Source organism: Nerophis ophidion, linkage group LG28 (assembly GCF_033978795.1).
Source record: "Nerophis ophidion isolate RoL-2023_Sa linkage group LG28, RoL_Noph_v1.0, whole genome shotgun sequence".
Classification (NCBI taxonomy): domain Eukaryota; kingdom Metazoa; phylum Chordata; class Actinopteri; order Syngnathiformes; family Syngnathidae; genus Nerophis; species Nerophis ophidion.
In genome coordinates, this window is record NC_084638.1 from 8529714 (window position 1) to 8544219 (window position 14506).

A 14506-nucleotide genomic window follows, 5' to 3' on the forward strand; every position below is an offset into this window, starting at 1 on the left:
AACTGCATTCATTACCCGCACCGTTTTATAAGCCGCAGGGTTCAAAGCGTAGGAAAGTTATCAAGGACTAAATGACAATAATAAACATATGTTTAACGATGTTAGAATAAAAGACAATATATATATATATATATATATTTTTTTTTTTTTGTGGTCCTCTTTATTTAGAAATATTCGGTATTGGTACCAAAATATTAGTATGGGGACAACCCTACTTTTTATTGATTTATTTCTTTATTTCCTCTCTCCAGACAGGGGCGCATGTGAGCACTGCGCGGCAGCACTGCGCCTCCTAAGCGCTCTTGGACCCTGGACCACCCCACCCACGCCACCTCCCACGCTCCCTCCTCCACTCACACGCCCCCCTCCCACACCCACCCACCGTGCGTCGCGCTCCCGCGGAGGCTCAATCCTCCTTCCCCCCCTGTGCGCGTTCCGACTGCGCGGCGGCTGCTCCACGGCCACTTTTTTTACACACTGCGTGGAAAGTCAGTCCCCCTCTCTCTCTCTCTCTCTCTCTCTTCCACGCACGCCCACGCGCGCACACGTCCCTCCTCCGGCGGCCACAACACGGAGGTGTGAACTACTTGCGACTTTATCTCCCTGCCGCTGACGCGCAACCGCGACCACCGCAAACTTTACCTTCTTCTTCTTATTATTTTTTTTTTAATTCTCCCCCTCTTCTTCTTCCTCGTTGGCGTTTGGAAGTACGCGGAATCCTTCCACGCAGAGGTGAGTGACACTCTTCTTTTTTTTAAATTTCTTTTGGTACTAAAAACTACTCGGGTGTTGTTGACGCCGGCACAAGTTGCAACTGTGCCAGCCGCGCGCGCGCGTCCGCTTAATTGTTTGTGTCGCGCACGCGCGTCAAACAAGAAAATACACTTTGACAAACTTCTAGTATCATTTTAAAACGATTTTTTTTTTTTTTTTGGAAGAACTTTACGCACGCACTTTCCAACGTTTTGGATTTTAGTTTCCACACAAATCCACAGAAAATCACTACTAACTCGTTATTTAAGGGCCTTTCAATGATTTCACAGTCAAAGGTGTATTTAAAACTGGCTTTTTCTCCATTTTCCCAATATTTTAAAGTCAGGTTCCTGCCATCCGCGCGACTTATTCATAGAATCAGAATAATGCGCGCGCTCGTGCCCACTTCCACGCGCGTGCACGCAGAGGGAAACACCTGTTAACTTGGGGGTCCACAATCATTTACACCCCCCCCCCCCCCCCTTTAAGCAAGCAACGCCCCAGCCGGAGGAACCCCCACCACCTCCACCACCCCCGGGGGGGCCTTCCGATGTCCTGGCCGGGAACCGGCATCCAAAGCCGGGGTCCCCGCAGCCTGAGCTCCCGCCGCCGCGTCCTGCGTTTTATTTGGGCCATAAAGACACGCCTCGTTAGGGCGGAATCATTTATTTGCCCGGCGAGATTTATGACCGTTTTTCTTTTTAAAAAGGCCTTTTATTGTGAAATAATGACATTTTAGATTTTTATTTTTTTTTGGGGGGGGGGGGGAAAGGCCTTTATTGTGAAATATTGACATTTTAGATTTTCCTTTCTTTTTTTTTTTTTTTTGGGGAAAAAGGCCTTTATTGTGAAATTATGACATTTTTGACAAACGGGGAAAAAAACAACTAAACTAAACTTTATTCTTATTTGTGCATTAACTTTTTCATTTATTTATATTTTTTTTTTTTTATTTTTTTACCAAAAATCCGTTTAAAATCCTGTAAATGATGAAATTGTAATGATGTAAAAAAAATAAATATAAAACAATTAAAAAATACTAATAATAAAATCGTTCGTTGGATTCAAGTGATTGATGTCTTTAAAATCGATTCATTGATTTGTGTTTGTTTGATCTTTTTTTTTAAACGACAAATGTGCAAAGTGTTGCGTTCAAATGTCATCATATTTTAAACAGTTTGTCTTTTATTTGAACAAACTAAACATCCTCATTATAAACCTTTATTTTCATCAATTATAAAACACATTTATGTTTACTATACGTCATGTTTAAATAAAACAATTAAATATGCATATTTTCCACCCTCCACACTTATAAAGATACATGTTGCGTTCGAATGTCATCGGATTTAAAATAGTTCGTCTTTTATTTGATCCAACTAAACATGCATCCTTATTATAAACCTTTCTTTTTATCAATTATAAAACACATTTATGTTTACTAAATGTCATGTTTAAATAGACCAATTAAATATGCATATTTTCCAACCCCACGCACTTAAATTAATTTTATAAGGACAAATGTGCAAAGCGTTGCGTTCAAATGTCATCGAAATTAAGGAATTTTAAAAAAAAATTCTTTTTTTTTGGCTTTTATTTGAAAAAACTAAACATGCATCCTTACTATAAACCTTTTTAACAACCATAAAACACATTTAAGTTGACTATATGTCATGTTTAAATAGACCAATTAAATATGCATATTTTAACATATTATCTTTATAAAGATACGTTGCGTTCAAATGTCATCAGCATTAAGGAATTGAAAAAAAATCGTCTTTTTTTTTGCTTTTATTTGAATAAACTAAACATGCATCCTTACTATAAAACTTGTTATCAATTATAAAACACATTTATGTTTATTACATGTCATGTTTAAATAGACCAATTAAATATGCATATTTTAACATATTATCTTTACAAAGATACGTTGCGTTCAAATGTCATCGGAATTAAGGAATTAACAAAAAGTGTGTCTCTTTTTTCTTTTATTTGAATAAACTAAACACACATCCTTATTATAAACCATTTTTAATCAATAGTGGAATACATGTTTACTATATTTTATTGCTACATTTGCTCATAACCATACATCGTTTAAATACACCAATAAAATATGCATATTTTCCCACCCACGCACTTAACAAATTATCTTTATAAGGACACGTGTGTTGCGTTCATTTGTCATCGGACGTAAGGGGTTCAACAAAAAAAAGTTTGTCTTTTTTATTTAATTTAATTAATCTAAACATGCATAATTACCAATAAACCCTTTTCATCAATTTTAATACATATATCTCGACGAAAAATACATATTTACTGTATTTTATTGATACATTTACATTATATTATCGTTTAAATAAGCAACTCACGCACACAACATATATATTTTTAAATGTGTTGCGTTCGAATGTCATCGGAATTAAGGACTTTAAACAACTTTGTCTTTTTTTTCTTTCTTTTATTTGAATAAACTCAACATGCATAATTATTAATAACCTTTTCATCCGTTTTAAAACATATTTTTAAGAAAAAATATTTTATTGACATCGAATGACGTCATCGCTCATTTAAATAAACCAATTAAATATGCATATATATTTTTTTTTTTTTGGCGCCGCACGTCATTCGTGGAGATGATGTCGTCCACGCCACGGCGCGTGTCAGCGCGTCAGGTTATTATTTCCCAATTTACTCTTCCCGCCTCAGTGATTTATAGGCCGCCACTTTTCCCGCCAATTAAAGCGGGTTTGTGTTCCGTGGCGTTTTAGTGGCCCTGCGAGGGGGGGTTGGGGGGGGGGGGGGGGGGTCTATGGTTTTTAAGTAACTCCCGGCCAATTCCGCATTCAGACTGATTAATATTCCAGATTCACCCGAGAGGGACAAGCGGTAGGAAAGTGCTTTAGAACCCACATTAATTATTGTTATGCATTCAAATTAAATTGCAATTATTAATTGACATTAATAATTCCGTTTTGCGCGCGCACAAACAGAACGAAACTCCTTGAAAAGTCCCGAAAGATGATGTATTTTATTTTATTTTATTGTATTTTATTATATTTATTTGCGCAGCATCGATCGATCCACGGCGAGTTAACGTCCGTGTCCCGCGTGGGTCGATGCCGGCGTGCGAGAACTTTTGACGACGTGACGGGCTGGGAAAGTAAAATCAAAATAAAATAGTGAAATAATTTAAAAAAAAGAATGAATGAACGAAATAAATCAGATGTTATTTTTGTTGTAATATTTATTGATGAAAAAAATAATTATTCTCGCTATTATTATTATTAGTATAAACATTTAACGTTTTTTTTTTTAAATTATTTTACTATAATTATATTTAATTCCACAAGTAATAATGTATCTACTGATTAAGTCCTATTTAGAGGAACGAAAAAGTGACTAAAAAAAGAAAATTGAATGAATTAAAAACGGACTATTAATGATGCGCGGGTCATCACCCCCCCCCCCCCCGCCCCCCTCCTTATTTGACACTTCTAGTAAATTAAGCGGACCCCCCCCCCCCCCTTTAGTCTATTAAGCCTTATCAATAAGCGCTAATTCCTCATTCTTCATATAAACAAGTCCTTCCTCACAGCAACTTCTCTCTCTCTCTTTTGGCGCAGCCTTTATTATTGTTTTATTGTTTGTCACATTAATGAACATAATTGGACAGCAGGAGGTCATTGAAAAGAGGGCGTGGCAAGTGACACATTTTAAACACGCACACTCACACCAAGTGCTTTTATTAAAACTTTACATTGATGTTGTTTTATATATATATATATATATATATATATATATATATATGCCCTGCGATGAGGTGGCGACTTGTCCCGCCGCCTTCCGCCTGACAAGCGGTATATATATATATCCATATATATCTATATATATCTATATATGGATATATTTGGATACATGTAAACTCCCCCCCCCACTCACATTTTGTCACTAGTGACAGTTTTCCTTCTTCACCCCCAAATGTAACATTCATTTGGGACAAACTGGAAGTTACTTCCCCGCTGCACGGTATCATCATGATCACCTGTATGGACGGTATCATCATGATCACATGTATGCACAGTATCATCATGATCACATGTTTCATCATGATCACATGTATCGACTGTATCATCATGATCACATGTATCATGATCACATGTATTGACAGTATCATCATGATCACCTGTATTGACAGTATCATCATGATCACATGTATTGACAGTATCATCATGATCACCTGTATTGACAGTATCATCATGATCACATGTATCATCATGATCATATGTATCATCATGATCACATGTATCATCATGATCACTTGTATGGAGGGTATCATCATGATCATATGTATCATGATCACATGTATTGACAGGATCATCATAATCACCTGTATTGACAGTATCATCATGATCACATGTATCATCATGATCACATGTATTGACAGTATCATCATGATCACATGTATCATCATGATCACATGTATCATCATGATCACATGTGTCATCATGATCACATGTATCATCATGATCACATGTATCATCATGATCACATGTATCATCATGATCACTTGTATGGAGGGTATCATCATGATCATATGTATCATGATCACATGTATTGACAGGATCATCATGATCACCTGTATTGACAGTATCATCATGATCACATGTATCATCATGATCACATGTATTGACAGTATCATCATGATCACATGTATCATCATGATCACATGTATCATCATGATCACATGTATTGACAGTATCATCATGATCACATGTATCATCATGATCACATGTATCATCATGATCACGTGTCATCATGATCACATGTATCATCATGATCACATGTATCATCATGATCACATGTATCATCATGATCACATGTGTCATCATGATCACATGTATTGACAGTATCATCATGATCACATGTATCATGATCACATGTGTCATCATGATCACATGTATTGACAGTATCATCATGATCACATGTATCATGATCACATGTGTCATCATGATCACATGTATTGACAGTATCATCATGATCACATGTATTGACAGTATCATCATGATCACCTGTATTGACAGTATCATCATGATCACATGTATCATCATGATCATCATGATCACATGTGTCATCATGATCACATGTGTCATCATGATCACATGTGTCATCATGATCACATGTATTGACAGTATCATCATGATCACATGTCTCATCATGATCACATGTATCATCATGATCAAATGTATCATCATGATCACATGTATTGACAGTATCATCATGATCACATGTATCATCATGATCACATGTGTCATCATGATCACATGTATTGACAGTATCATCATGATCACATGTATTGACAGTATCATCATGATCACATGTATCATCATGATCACCTGTATCATCATGATCACCTGTATGAACGGTATCATCATGATCACATGTATCATCATGCTCACCTGTATGGACGGTATTATCATTACCACATGTATCGACGGTATCATCATGATCACCTGTATGGACGGTATCATCATCAATCAATCAATGTCAATCAATGTTTATTTATATGATCATATTTATATGATTATATGTATCATCATGATCACCTGTATCATCATGATCACCTGTATGGACGGTACCATGATGATCACATGTATCATCATGATCACCTGTATGGACGGTATCATGATGATCACCTGTATCATCATGATCACCTGTATGGACGGTATCATGATGATCACATGTATCATCATGATCACCTGTATGGACGGTATCATGATGATCACCTGTATCATCATGATCACCTGTATGGACAGTATCATCATGATCACATGTATCATCATGATGATCACCTGTATCATCATGATCACCAGTATCATCATGATCACCTGTATGGACAGTATCATGATGATCACCAGTATCATCATGATCACCTGTATGGACAGTATCATGATGATCACCAGTATCATCATGATCACCTGTATGGACAGTATCATGATGATCACCAGTATCATCATGATCACCTGTATGGACACAGTGCAGGGTGTATACAACTCAGCTGCAAGGAAACATTTTCCGTGGTTTGGCGGCGGGGAGAAACTGGCGGGAAAACAACGGCGGCAAAGAGGGGAAGTCAGCCTGGGAGAATTAATGAGGGGGAGGATGTCGGACATACTCCCTCCTCCTCCTCCTCATCATCCTCATCAGTATCATTCTCTCACGTTTCTGCCTTCCTTTGTCGATGACATCATCCTTTTCTGCTGCTTACTTAGAAGTCCAGGCAGGGACTCTCACACACTTTATTATTATTATTATTATATTAAATGATCACACACTTCACTTGTTTAATATTATTATTATTATTATATTAAATGATCACACAATTGACTTGTTAAAGATTATTATTAACTAACATATGATCAATAATCATATAAATGCATACGTCAGCACAAAAAAATGAGTAAAAAGACTGCTGTTGGCTAAATATCACTCCAAACAATACCCTGCAAAAATGTCACTCCAAACAATACCCTGCGAAAATATCACTCCAAACAATACCCTGCAAGAAGTGTCGTGTGCAAACAGGCACAACTTTTAATAAACATTCGTGGATACAAAAATCAGGGTCTTTTTTTTAAATCTATTAATGTAAATACGAGTAATCCAAATTCTAAAATGGGATTCATCTGATTCAAGAAATGTATAATTTGACAGCCCAATTCTTTTTTCCTTTTAAAAAACTGCCAACAACTTCACTATAAAGTGGACAAAATACGAATTTAAACAAAAATAACATCATAATCTTTTAATATGATGACAAATATGTGAAGTTTTCCTTTACTTCAGAGTTCTACACATAATTCATCTTAATAATACAACACTAAGTTATTAGGGGTCCTTAAACGCACCACAGTTATGGACAATTCTGAACATCAAACTCATGTTATTCCATCCATCCATCCATTTTCTACCGCTTACTCCCTTTTGGGGTCGCGGGGGGCGCTGGCGCCTATCTCAGCTACAATCGGGCGGAAGGCGGGGTACACCCTGGACAAGTCGCCACCTCATCGCAGTCATTATATTATTATTATTCATCCATCTCCTAAGTCTGTCTTTGAAAATGAGTGACGCCTCTGTGACTAACTTTAATCAAGGAAACTTGAACGCACCACAGTTATGGACGAAGTAATGCAAAATTCCAACTCATATTATCCATCCATTTTCTACCGCTTATTCCCTTTCGGGGTTGCGGCGGGCGCTGGCGCCTATCTCAGCTACAATCGGGCGGAAGGCGGGGTACACCCTGGACAAGTCGCCACCTCATCACAGGGCCAACACAGATAGACTCATATTATCATCATTATTATTATCAATATTTGTCCATCTCTTAAGTCTGTCTTCAAAAACTTTTTCTCGAGTGTCCTTGAACGCACCACGGTCATGGTCTAGTGTAAACATCAAAGTCATTAAGCTATTATCATTATTCGTCCATCTCCTAAGTCTGTCTTTAAAAATGAGTGACGCCCTGGTGACTAACTTTAGTCAAGGGTCCTTGAACGCACCACACTTATGGGCAAAGTAACGCAAATATCAAACTCATTATTATCATCATTACTGTATGAGTGACGCCTCTGTGTCTAACTTTATTCAGGGGGTCCTTGAACGCACCGCAGTTATGGACAAATTCTGAACGTCAAACTATTACTATCACTATTACTACCTCCTTAGTCTGTCTTTGAAAATGAGTGACGCCTCTGTGACTAACTTTAATCAAGGGTACTTGAACGCACCACAGTTATGGACGAAGTAATGATAAATTCAAACTCATATTATCATCATTATTATCATCAATATTTGTCCGACTCTTAAGTCTGTCTTCAAAAACCTTTCTCAAGGGTACTTGAACGCACCACAGTTATGGACAAAGTAATGCAAAATTCCAACTCACATTATCATCATTATTATTATTATCAATATTTGTCCGACTCTTAAGTCTGTCTTCAAAAACTTTTTCTCGAGTGTCCTTGAATGCACCACGGTCATGAACTATGTGTAAACATCAAAGTCATTATGCTACTATCATTGTTTGTCCATCTCCTAAGTCTGTCTTTGAAAATGAGTGACGCCCTTGTGACTAACTTTAGTCAAGGGTCCTTGAACGCAACAAAATTATGGGCAAATTCTGAATATCAAACTATTACTATTACTATCACTATTACTACTTCCTAAGTCTGTCTTTGAAAATGAATGACGCCCTTGTGACTAACTTTAGTCAAGGGTCCTTGAACGCACCAAAGTTATGGGCAAAGTAATGCAAACTCATTATATTATTGTCATCATTACTGTCTGAGTGACGCCTCTGTGTCTAACTTTATTCAGGGGGTCCTTGAACGCACCACAGTTATGGGCAAATTCTAAATATCAAACTATTACTATCACTATTACTACCTCCTAAGTCTGTCTTTGAAAATGAGTGACGACCTTGTGACTAACTTTAGTCAAGGGTCCTTGAACCCACCACAGTTATGAGCAAAGTGATGCTAAAATCAGGCTCACTATATTGTTATCCATATTGTTATTATTTGTCCATCTCTAAAGTCTGTATTTTAAAAGTAGTGAGGCCTCAGTTTCTAACTTTAATCAAGGGTCCTAGAACGCACCACAGTCTTGGGCAATGGGTTGCAAACATCTAACTTATTACATTGTTATCGTTATTCGTCCATCTCCTTAGTCTGCCTTTAAAAATGAGTGTGTGACTAACTTTAATCAAAGGTCCTTGAACGCACCACCTTTTGGGCAAAGTAATGTAAAAATCAAAATCACTACTATTATTATGTATCCATCTCCTAAGTCTGTCTTTAAAAATGAGTGACTCTTAAGTGACTAACTTTAAATCGAGGGTCCTTGAAAGCACCACAGTTATGGGTTCAAAAATCTAACGTATTATATTATTATCGTTATTTGTCCATCTCCTAAGTCTGCCTTTCATAATGAGTGACACTTTTGTGACTAACTTTAATCAAGGGTCCTTGAACGCACCACAGTTATGGGCAAAGTGATGAAAAAAATTAAACTCATTACAATCGTTATTTGTCCATCTCTTAAGTCTGTCTTTAAAAATGAGTGACGCCTTTGTGACTAACTTTAATCACGGGCCCTTGAACGCACCACAGTTATGGGCAATGGGTTGCAGGAATCAAACTTTTTATATTGTTATCGTTATTCGTCCATCTCCTAAGTCTGTCATTCAAAATGAGTGACGCCTTTGTGACTAACTTTAATCGAGGGTCCTTGAACGCACCACAACTATGGGCAAAATAATGCAAAAATCAAACTTTTTATATTGTTATCGTTATTTGTCCACCTCCTAAGTTTGTCTATAAAAATGAGTGACGCCTTTGTGACTAACTTTAATCGAGGGTCCTTGAATGCACCACAGCTATGGGCAAAGTAATTTAAAAATCAAACTCATTACTATTATTATTTATCAATCTCCTAAGTCTGTCATTCAAAATGAGTGACGCCTTTGTGACTAACTTTAATCGAGGGTCCTTGAACGCACCACAACTATGGGCAAAATAATGCAAAAAATCAAAATTTTTACATTGTTATCGTTATTCGTCCACCTCCTAAGTTTGTCTATAAAAATTAGTGACGCCTTTGTAACTAACTTTAATCGAGGGTCCTTGAACGCACCACAGTTATGGGCAATGGGTTGCTAAGTCATACATCATTTTCTCCTATGCTGCCACAGATAGATAAATGACTTTAGTTTTTTGAAATAATTTACATATTTACACATTTCCTGGGACCCCCACTCCCGCCCCTCGTGCTTTGGGACCCCCCCGCCCACAGTTTGACGCCCCTGCTTCCAGCCAGCCTGATCCCATCGCATGTTCGGGGGAATTGTGTCAGAAAAATGTTGCGGTAGCCGGCTGGGACTGCGCTTACTGTTAGATTAGCGGCCGCCGCGGGGGCACGCCGGCGCAGCGGGGCAATAAAGGGCCACCGCACGGCCTCGTAAAAAAAGGTTGGATCTCAGGCTCACCTGTCAGTCCGGAAAGACGGCGGTGTCATCTGTCAGCTCGTCGGGGTTGTTGGCAGCGGGCGATATGTCACCATGATTGTTCTTTAAAGTGACCAGGAAGAAATGATTTATTTGTCGCTTTATGACTCCGGCCTGAATAGAAATCCCTGCCACGGGTCCCGGGGGTCATGACTCCGCGTCTGCAAATATTCCCAAAGTCCTAAAGAAAGTGGAAAGAACAAAATCCTATTTTCTCACTGCAGGGCAAGAAACATCTACTTAGTCATACCTTTTTTTTTCCCCCCTTAAAGCCTCCCCGACTGTGGTGAAATCTAGCAGCTGTGTGCACAAAGTCATCTAAGCAGTAACACAATGAAACATGCACCTTTTGCAGCAGTGCTTGTCAATTATCTTCCGCAGGAAACTCTCCGCCGCGACTATAAATAGCAGCTTTTGTCTGTAAAGTTGTTATAAGTACAACTCTGCATTGCATTGTATTATGTTGGAAAAAATGACGTGGATTATGTTGCGGGTCGTTTTGACCCGCACTGTGTAAAAGCACTCAAAACAGTCAAGAAAACAGGTTAAACCAATAACAATTTTATTTTAGGTTATATAAACATTTAGAAAAGTGACATACAATACATTTTTTATTCCAATGGTATTATTTCAGTTTTTGTGTTGATCAAAGTACTGGTTTATCCTTTCTTTTTCTTGCTGAAATCTGGCGACTTTTCCTCATCTAGGGTCATGGACTGGTGTGTAAAATCTGGACACTTTGTCGTGTAGTGGAATGTTTCTGCAGAGTTTGTATACAAAGATGATGTTGCGAGTCATTTTGACCCAGGCGCTTTAATGCGGGTAAATAGCTGTTCAGACCCAAAAAATAAACATGTCCCCTTGATGTACTTTTTACTTTGATGTACAATTGTTGGTATTTTGATTGCCTCCGAGACCCAGAGCCAGGTGTGTGAAGAGAGGGAACTTTCTCACACTTGAGCTAATTTTTGGTGAGTTTGTCCAAGAGATTACATGAGAACAGTGACAAGGACAAGTTTGAGAAAGTTCCCTCTCTTCACACACCTGGCTCTGGGTCTCAGAGGCAATCAAAATACAAACAATTGTACATAAAAGTAAAAAGTACATCAAAGAGACTTTTTCATTTTGGCTATTTACCCACATTAAAGTGTCTGGGTCACAATGACCCGCAACACCATCTTTGTATGCAAACCCTGCAAGACATTCCACTACTCAACAAAGTGTCCAGATTTTACACACCAGTTCATGACCCTAGATGAGGAAAAGTCACCAGATTTCAGCAAGAAAAAGAAAGGATAACCAGTACTTTGATCAACACAAAAACTGAAATGGGTCAAATTGACCCTAAACATAATAGAAGGGTTAAAAAAAACAACAACTTTTTTTTTGATTGACTTAAACCTTGGATGTCCAAAGTGCGGCCCGCAGGGAATTTTTTAACGGACTAAAGCGTTCTAAAAATACGATTAAAAAAATACAAAATATAAACAGTGGTATAAAAGAGCAAACGGGTGAAATTTAACAAGAAAATGTTGCAATTTTGACTTTAATAACACAAAGCTGCCCAAAAAATTAATCAAAATCAATGTCATTATGAATTATTGACCTATTCAAGGCACCAATTATGTCACATAAAATATTGCACTTTGAGATCATTTTCGTGTAAAATGTTGCATATTTTGTGTTTGGCACACGTTTTTGTTTTGAAACGAACAAACAAAAAACATAAAACAACAATAAAATGTATAATTGACGGATAGATCTGAAGTTGATCTGGAGATTATTGTGTTAAAAGTAAACAAAATAATTTATATTTTTTAACACTTTAATGATCATTTTAGTGTGATTTTTTTTGAAGTGCCATTGCTCAAAAAATAATAATGAATTAAAATCAATGTTGTTATGACTTATTGACCTTTTTAAAGCTACACTTATTATATAATCTAAAAAATTCCACTTAAAGATGTAATTGGTTGAAAATATTGCAATTTTGTGTTTTTTCTATTAAAAAATGTTTTTCTTTGACAAAAAGAGCATACAACTTTATTTATTTTTTAAAATGTTATATTGACAGATAATCCTAATGTTGATCTCGAGATTATTGTGTTAAAAGTAAACAAAATAATTATTATTTATTTTTTAACACTTTAATAAATAGGACCCTTTTGGATCCCCAATAATTTTAGTGTGATTTTTTTTTGAAATGCCATTGCTCAAAAAATAATAATAAATTAAATTCCATGTTGTTATGACTTATTGCCCTTTTTAAAGCTACACTTATTATATAATCTAAAATATTCCACTTAAAAATGTTATTGGGTGAAAATACTGCATATTTTGTGTTTTTTCTATTTAAAAAACTTGGTTTTCTTTGACAAAAAGAGCATAAAACTTTTTTTTTTATGTTATATTGACAGATAGTCCTAATGTTGATCTAGAGATTCAAGCCTATAATAATAATAATAATACTGAATAATGACACATTTTTAATATTTTTTTGACCAAAACCCTTTGGGTTGAGTGGAGGCCTAAATGTACATTTTTAAACATATTTTAATGGTTTTTTAAAATAAAAAAATATCAAAATAGCCCCAGCTTGCTTTGATTTTTCAGTGTACGGCCCTCAGTGGAAAAAGTTTGGACACCCCTGTCTTAAACCAATTGATACTGATAAATACATTTAAAATGTGCAATATATTTTCCTCCGCTTACCCAAAGTCGGGTCGCGGGGGCAGCAGCCTAAGCAGGGCAGCCTGGTCTTTAATCTCGCCAGGTGGTCTTCCCCGTAGTCTCATCGTGCCCTGAACAACAAAATAAGGAAGTCAGGATTAAAGGCGACAATGAGCAGGGTTTGACGCATGATACTGATAAAGCATGTTCTCTGAGGTCACGCAGAGCCCCCCCTGGACACCCCTGATCTAGTGGTGTGCCATGGAAACACTTGATTAAATATCGCAACACAGTGTGACTGTTCAAACCGCGTGCAACATTACAGTTGTAAACGTGCTTGTCCGACAAAACCTAAGGCCTACTACGCTACCGTACTTTAATGTCGGTGCTCCGAGAGCCGAGCGTGTCCCGAGGTGGTGCTAGGTGGAAAAAAGTTTGGACACAAGGAGGCTTCCAGGTAGAAATAATGTAAGGCGGAGAGCGAGAGTGGAGATTAATGAGGGTGATTCCTATTCACAAGGACGTTTGAGCTTTGCCTCGTGGCCGGACATGAAGGAGCGGATTCCAATAGTATCGACTGTTCAGTCCCACGTCAGCACACACACACACACGCACGCACACACACACACACACACACACACACACACACACACACACACACACACACACACACACACACACACACACACACACACACACACACACACACACACACACACACACACACAGACACACACACACACACACTTGTGTAGTTCGTACCTTCTGGGGACCTGAGAAAAATGCCTACCTCTTTAGGACCAGCCTTTCTAGATACATAAATAAGTGTATTTACAACATTAATAATATATAAATATTATGCAAATATATAAAAAATGTAAGCTTTTATTTATTTATGTTTATTCTTTGGTTTTGTATTAGGTTTTTAATCTTCATTATTTAGTTTAAGTTATTATAGTATGTCTCTGTATACATATTTATTTTATTTTTTTTTAAATTAATTTTGGCCAAAGGGGA

General features: G+C 37.2%; 1 protein-coding gene and 1 long non-coding RNA gene across 4 annotated transcripts in view; one reads left to right on the plus strand and one right to left on the minus strand.

The window, feature by feature from the left end:
* LOC133545663 (uncharacterized) overlaps positions 1 to 14506 on the minus strand; it is a 167017-nt gene that overhangs the window by 26492 nt on the left and 126019 nt on the right. For all 3 annotated transcript variants that reach the window (XR_009804908.1, XR_009804907.1, XR_009804906.1), the window contains 2 exons: positions 13532 to 13620; positions 10802 to 11000 (listed from right to left, as the gene is read on the minus strand). This is a non-coding gene — a long non-coding RNA (uncharacterized LOC133545663). The remainder of the gene's footprint in view (positions 1 to 10801; positions 11001 to 13531; positions 13621 to 14506) is intronic.
* Positions 590 to 14506, plus strand: part of rnf220a (ring finger protein 220a) — a 433695-nt gene continuing 419778 nt past the window's right edge. Inside the window, 1 exon segment of the mRNA XM_061891442.1 lies at positions 590 to 732. The gene's annotated coding sequence lies outside the window, so the exon portion shown is untranslated.